Source organism: Triticum dicoccoides, chromosome 2B (assembly GCF_002162155.2).
Source record: "Triticum dicoccoides isolate Atlit2015 ecotype Zavitan chromosome 2B, WEW_v2.0, whole genome shotgun sequence".
Taxonomy (NCBI): Eukaryota; Viridiplantae; Streptophyta; class Magnoliopsida; order Poales; family Poaceae; genus Triticum; species Triticum dicoccoides.
In genome coordinates, this window is record NC_041383.1 from 614,409,527 (window position 1) to 614,415,924 (window position 6,398).

The following is a 6,398-nucleotide window of genomic DNA, read 5'->3' on the forward strand; positions in this document are numbered from 1 at the left end:
AAGAAACGGACGACCTCCACACACTTGGAGGCTGAGTCGCCCAAGATGGGTAAGACTCCCCTTTTGGAGGAATCCGCCACTGCCGCCGACAGCAGCCTGGAGTGGGATCCCAGGGTCCAGCCCCTGGTGAAATCGTGAGTATATGAAGCCCAGACATGTTTGTGTATCCAGACTCACTATCGTACAGTGTTTAACGCATTGCACCATGTCTTTTTTGCAGTCCGGCTAGGTCCCGCACCGAACAATCCTCATCAGAGGATTCACTGGGCTCGGATGTTATGGACATCGGTATACCCCCGACGCCCCCCTCCCCCAAACACGTGAATGACACCGAGATATCGTCCCAAAGGGACCCAGGCCAAGGAGGGGGTGGAAAGACCATCAAGATGGCACCGGAGGGTCGAACCTCGGCGATCGGACATACGAGGGAAAAGCCTCTCATGGACAACGACGACAGGGATTATCTTGAAATCGGCCCCCCAGCCGGACACAGTTCTGGAGACCAACACATCTCCGGAATCAGGCAGGCAACCTCCTTTGACACAGGGGGGTGTGCCTGTTCCACCGGCAACCTCAGCCCAACCAGAGTTGCCGGATACCATATCAGTAGCGCTGAAAAGCGCCTCCATCATTGAAGAACACCATGCCCTTATGGGTGCGTTGATTGAGAAGATTCAGTCCGCTGAAAGCGGGCTGAATGAAGTCTGCATCAGCCTTATAATGGGCTTTGAGGTATGTTGTGAGGTTTCAAAGAGTGTTATAGTATAGATAGTAGTCCCTGATACGCTGTTCGGTGTTCCAAAGAAAAAACCAAACAGAGGATCGAATATATGGTCGCATGAGACTTACTTTGTGACACCTCTCCCTCTTTTGTTTTTTATAAGTAGGCATCTGTAGTGTCTGCCGCCTCTCATAGTGCGGAAGTCTCCGGACTAAAGCAGAGTCTGGAGAGGGCCGAGAAGAACTCGGCCAAGTGAAGAAGCAGTTGGAGGATAACCAAGGTATGCGAAAAAACCTTGTTCGCATTCAGCGCGAATGAATAATTGAGTATGACGAAAATTTTGCATGATGTGCTCTAGGAGCGATGGCCGAAGTCGAAGCTCTTAAGAAGGCGGTGGCCGAGGCCGAGAAGAAGGCAGCCACTGAGCAGGCTCTTCATGAAAAGCACGAGGCCGGGGTTATTCAAGTTCAGCAAGAGCTCCAAGAAGCCGTGAAGAAATGCGAGACCTTGGCACAGAGTTTAACGGAGAAAGAATCCGAACTCACCAAGGCTCGTCAAGCCGCACAAGAAGCCCAGGGTGCCCTGCAGGAAATCCAGGAGGCCAGCAATATCGCGGAGGGTAAGGCTTTTTATATGCAAAGTAGATAGTTGAAGGGAGAAAATCGCGTTACTAATTTGAATTCGGATTTCTCCAGGGGCATTTGCGGAACTGCAATGGAGCGTATCTGATGCCGCACAATTCTACCGAGCCGATGAAAGGGGCACTGCGGAGAAGCTCTTCTGGTCGCAGTATCTGGTGCTAGAGTATCTAGTGCCCTTTTTCGATCAACTGAAGCAGCTGATCGAACTCCATAGGGCGGCCGAACTAGCCATGAAGGATTTAATTATCCGTCTATGGGCCGCCGAGTCGATTCCCAGCAGCTACTTCGGGCTCCTGAAGCGGCTTGTAAGTGTCTGCCCTCGACTAGAAGTCATCAAGCGGTCGGTCTGCATGGAAGGTGCGCGAATGGCCTTCACCCATGCGAAGGTGCATTGGGCGAAGATGGATGCCGAAAAGCTGATGACCAAGGGACCGCCTGCGGGGAAGGAGCACCGCAAGCCCGAGTTATATTATGATAGTGTCCTGAAAGGATCCCGCCTTGTAGCGGAGCAATGCGCCAAGGACATTATATTCCCATGAATAAATTCATGTTGTCCTATGTAATGTTTAAACAAGGTCATTCCTATTATATAGTGCATGTTATTTGCAAGTTTTACCTCTTGTGCGGCTGTTTTATATATTAATCCTGAGAGTTGGCTAGTCATCAGCTTCTGCCCCCACGTAGGAAGTACGGGGGTGTTCGGGATAAACCTGAGCACTCTTTACCCCAGTTTTGGGTCCTTGAGGGAGGTGTTCAGCGCAATGAACTAGACAATTAGACTATAAGGCTTTATCACCCTCACTTAGCCATAGGAGTTTGACAAAATAAAGGTAGGCGCAGCCCCTGGTGTTCGGAAGACCGCACTAGGGGATCTATAAGCACCTGATCGGAAGAAAAGTCGATCCATCACACGCTGCATTAGTTATCGCATAATGCGGAAGAAATCCTTAAAGATTTTGTAGCCTCTTAAACAGCTGACCAGCTCTCGCCGTATCATGACAGTCATTTTTCGACTTTCTCTACTGAGGCACTTGTCCGAAAGAACTGGGACGCAATCGCAGTAGTTCTCCCTTTACTACCCTAGCCGATATAGCGGAACGTAGGGTAGCAAGCACAGGAGCCGGGCAACCCAACTATTGACCAAAGACATGATTCAGAGCCGATGCATATAATGCTATAAGTTTGGGGTGTCGAACGACCGTGAAGGTATTCAGACTTTATTGCCATATTATGGGTACAACGAAGCCCCTGGCGTGTTAAGGCGTATCGTGGTGTACGGATGCCATTTAACAAAGAGTATCAATAAAAAGGACCAACAAGTAAGCATCATATAAAGCCACACGTTGTAATTGAATAATACGTCGAAGCGTACGAGTATAAGTAATGTGATAAAAAAGAAATATGACTTTAGAACCTGCTGAGACCAGGGGAGGGAGGCTGTGTGCGGATCCGGGTAATAATCAGATGGTCATCAAGGGGAATATCTAAGGATCCCCTTACGCGTTCGAGCTGTTTCCCTCCTTGGTATGTTTGTCCCCTCATGGGTCTGATCACAGTGTCGCTGGTGATGGCCTACACAAAAGTGGACCTGCAAAGAAAATGCGAAAAAATGTTTGTGTGACTCAGAGCGGTTGAGCCGCACTGTGGGGCCTTAACCTAGCTTTGCCTCCGCCTACCACCGGAGTGGTTGATTGAGCTCTTGATGAGCTGGGCTATCCTGCCGCGGAGTAGTTCAGACTCCTTTAACAATTTCCAGAAGCTTGGCTGCTGACTGAAGGTTCGATTGAAAGATGCCACTCTGTGCTTCTACTGCTGAGGCAGCGGTGTGCTCTTCGGCACGGAGGGAGCGTTCGACTTGGCCATTAACTGTTATGACTCTGTGCGGACCAGGCATCTTGAGCTTAAGATAGGCATAATGTGGCACTGTGTTGAATCAAGAAAACGTGGTTTGTCCGAGCAATGCATGATAGCTGCTGCGAAAAGGGGCAATGTCAAAGATTAACTCTTCGTTGCGGTAACCCGAGGTCCGAATACTACCCCCAGAGTGATGGCGCCTATACAACGGGCCTCCACACCTGGTATAACATATTTAAAGGTGGTTTCAGTGGGTTTGATCATTGAAGGATAGATACCCATCTTGCGCACTGTATCCTAATACAGCAGGTTCAAACTGCTGCCTCCGTCCATAAGGACTCTCGTGAGGTGGAATCCGTCAATTATTGTGTAAAGGATTAGTGCAGCTGGGCCGCCCTGACGGATATTGGCCGGACAATCCTTGCTGTCAAAGGTGATCGGTCCGGACGACCATGGGTTGAACTCTGGGGTGACTGGCTCCACCACATAGACGTCCCCTAGCACGCGCCTCTGCTCCTGCTTGGGAATATGGGTGGCGTTTATCATGTTCACCATTTTGATTTGCGGGGGAAACTTATTTTGCCCTCCTGTGTTCAGTGGCTGGGGCTCCTCTCGTCGTCATTGCTTTGCGACCCCTTCTCCTTGTTTTCGGCACTTGACCTGCCGGTTTGTTTGAAGACCCAGCATTCTCTATTGGTGTGATTGGCTGGTGTTCGTGGGGTGCCGTGAATTTGGCATGGATGGTCGAGTATATGGTTCAGACTGGACGTGCCCAGGCTGTTTCTTTTGAATTGTTTCTTCCTTTGGCCGGTATTAGAGCCGCTGAATCCTGCATTAATGGTCGTGTCCTCGGTGTTTTCACCATTGTTTCGACGCTTGTGTTTGCTGCGTCGGGGCTTGCTATTGCTATCTCCGGCGTCTATAGTGCCAGGATTTCTTGATGTGCTATTGCTACGAGCCAACGAGCTGTCCTCGCCCGCGCAAAAGCGGGTCGTGAGTGTCGTAAGGGCTTCCATGGATTTCAGCTTTTCTTGGCCAAGGTGTCGGGCAAGCCACTCGTCCCGGATGTTATGCTTAAAGGCCGCTGTCGGTGTCAAAACCGGCGGATCTCGGGTAGGGGGTCCCGAACTTTTCGTCTAAGGCTAATGGTAACAGGAGGCAGGGGACACGATGTTTTACCCAGGTTTAGTCCCTCTTGATGGAGGTAATACCCTACTTCCTGCTTGATTTATCTTGATGATATGAGTATTACAAGAGTTGATCTACCACGAGATCGTAGAGGCTAAACCCTAGAAGCTAGCCTATGATTATGATTGTTGTTGTCCTATGGACTAAACCCTCCGGTTTATATAGACACCGGAGGGGGCTAGGGTTACACAGAATTGGTTACAGCTAAGGAGATCTACATATCTGAATTTCCAAGCTTGCCTTCCATGCAAAGGAGAGTCCCACCCGGACACGGGACGAAGTCTTGAATCTTGTATCTTCATAGTCCAACAGTCCGGCCAAAGTATATAGTCCAGTTGTCCGAGGACCCCCTAATCCAGGACTCCCTCAGCCGCTAGGGCTTTGGCATCCGTACAATAGGCAATTTGGTTCTTTTTAGTTAGGAACCGAGTCCTGAATTTCCTGGCTGACTCTTCGGGCTGTTGGGTTAAGTGACTTAGGTCATCAGCATCCGGTGGTCGCACATAAGTGCCCTGGAAGTTGTCAAGGAATGCGTCTTTCAGGTTCTCCCAACTTCCAATGGAGTTTGCCAGCAGACTATTCATCCAATGCCGAGCTGATCCCTTGAGTTTTAGTGGGAGGTACTTGATGGCATGTAGATCATCACCGCGGGCCATGTGAATGTGGAGAAGGAAATCTTTGATCCATACCGCTGGGTCTGTTGTCCCATCATATGGTTCGATGTTCACGGGCTTAAACCCTTCTGGGAATTCATGCTCCATTACTTCGTCGATGAAGCATAGGGGGTGTGCGGTGCCTCTATGCTGGGCTACATCACGACACAGTTCAGATGAGACTGGTCTGCTGTATTCATCCCAGACAGATTTGTATTTAGTATGTCCAGCATGGCAGTCATCGTCACGCATTGGGGCGCGCCCCCGTGATCAATAGATCGATCTTGACTGTCCTACTTTGTTTTTCAATTCGTCTCGCAGGTCATGCGTGTAGCCCCGGGCCTTCGTGTTTTTATTTGTTTGGTGATGGGGTGTGGGATGGTGTTCGGGCTGATATGCCGTTTTCTCTTGGCCACGAGGTGGTCGGTCAGCCACATCCTGCGCTGGTAGTGTATGCTCTAATGCATCGTCCTTGAATTGAGGTAACAACCTGCGCCTCGGGTAGCTTTTGGTTGGGTGCTCAAGTTCGTATTCCCTGGCTGCCAGGACCTCGGTCCATCTGTCAGTAAGCAGATCTTGATCAGCTTGAAGCTGCTGCTATTTTTTCTTTAGGCTCTTTGCAGTGGCTATAAGCCGGCGCTTGAAGCGCTCCTTCTCGATGGGATCCTCAGGCACGATAAATTCTTCGTCGCCGAGGCTCACCTCGTCTTCAAAGAGGGGCATGTAATTGTCATCCTTTGAGTCCCCATCCATTGCCTGTTCATCAGGGCTAGCTTGTCCATCCTCCTGTCCGGCTTGCTCGAAGCTTGGCTGGGCGGGATTGTTTTCGTCTTCGGCATCATCCGGAGTGCTATTGTCTCTTGTGCCGGTATCGCTATTTTTTCTATGGCGGGGTTTAGAGCGGCGCCGCTGATGTCGGCACTTAGATTGCTTCTCGAGAGGGCCACCCTCCATTGCATCCTTTTGATCCTCGCCATCGTTTTCTGTGGGTGTGTCCACCATATATATATATCATATGATGAGGTGGCTGTCCAACGCCTTGTGGGCGGTGGTTCCTGTTCTTCTCCGGCATCGTCGTCCATACCGTCGATGTCTTCGGAGTCGAAATCAAGCATGTGAGTTAAGTCGTCGACAATGGCTATTAAGTGGGTGGTGGTGGGTAACGAATTCCTTCGTCATCCCCTTCCCACTCAAGCCGGACATAGTTCGGCCAAGAGTCTCTTGACAGGGAGAGAGATTTTAATGAGTTTAGCACGTCGCCCAAAGGCGAGTGCTGAAAGATATCCGCAGAGCTAAACTCCATGATCGGTGCCCAGTTAGATCCGACGGGTACGGATGCAT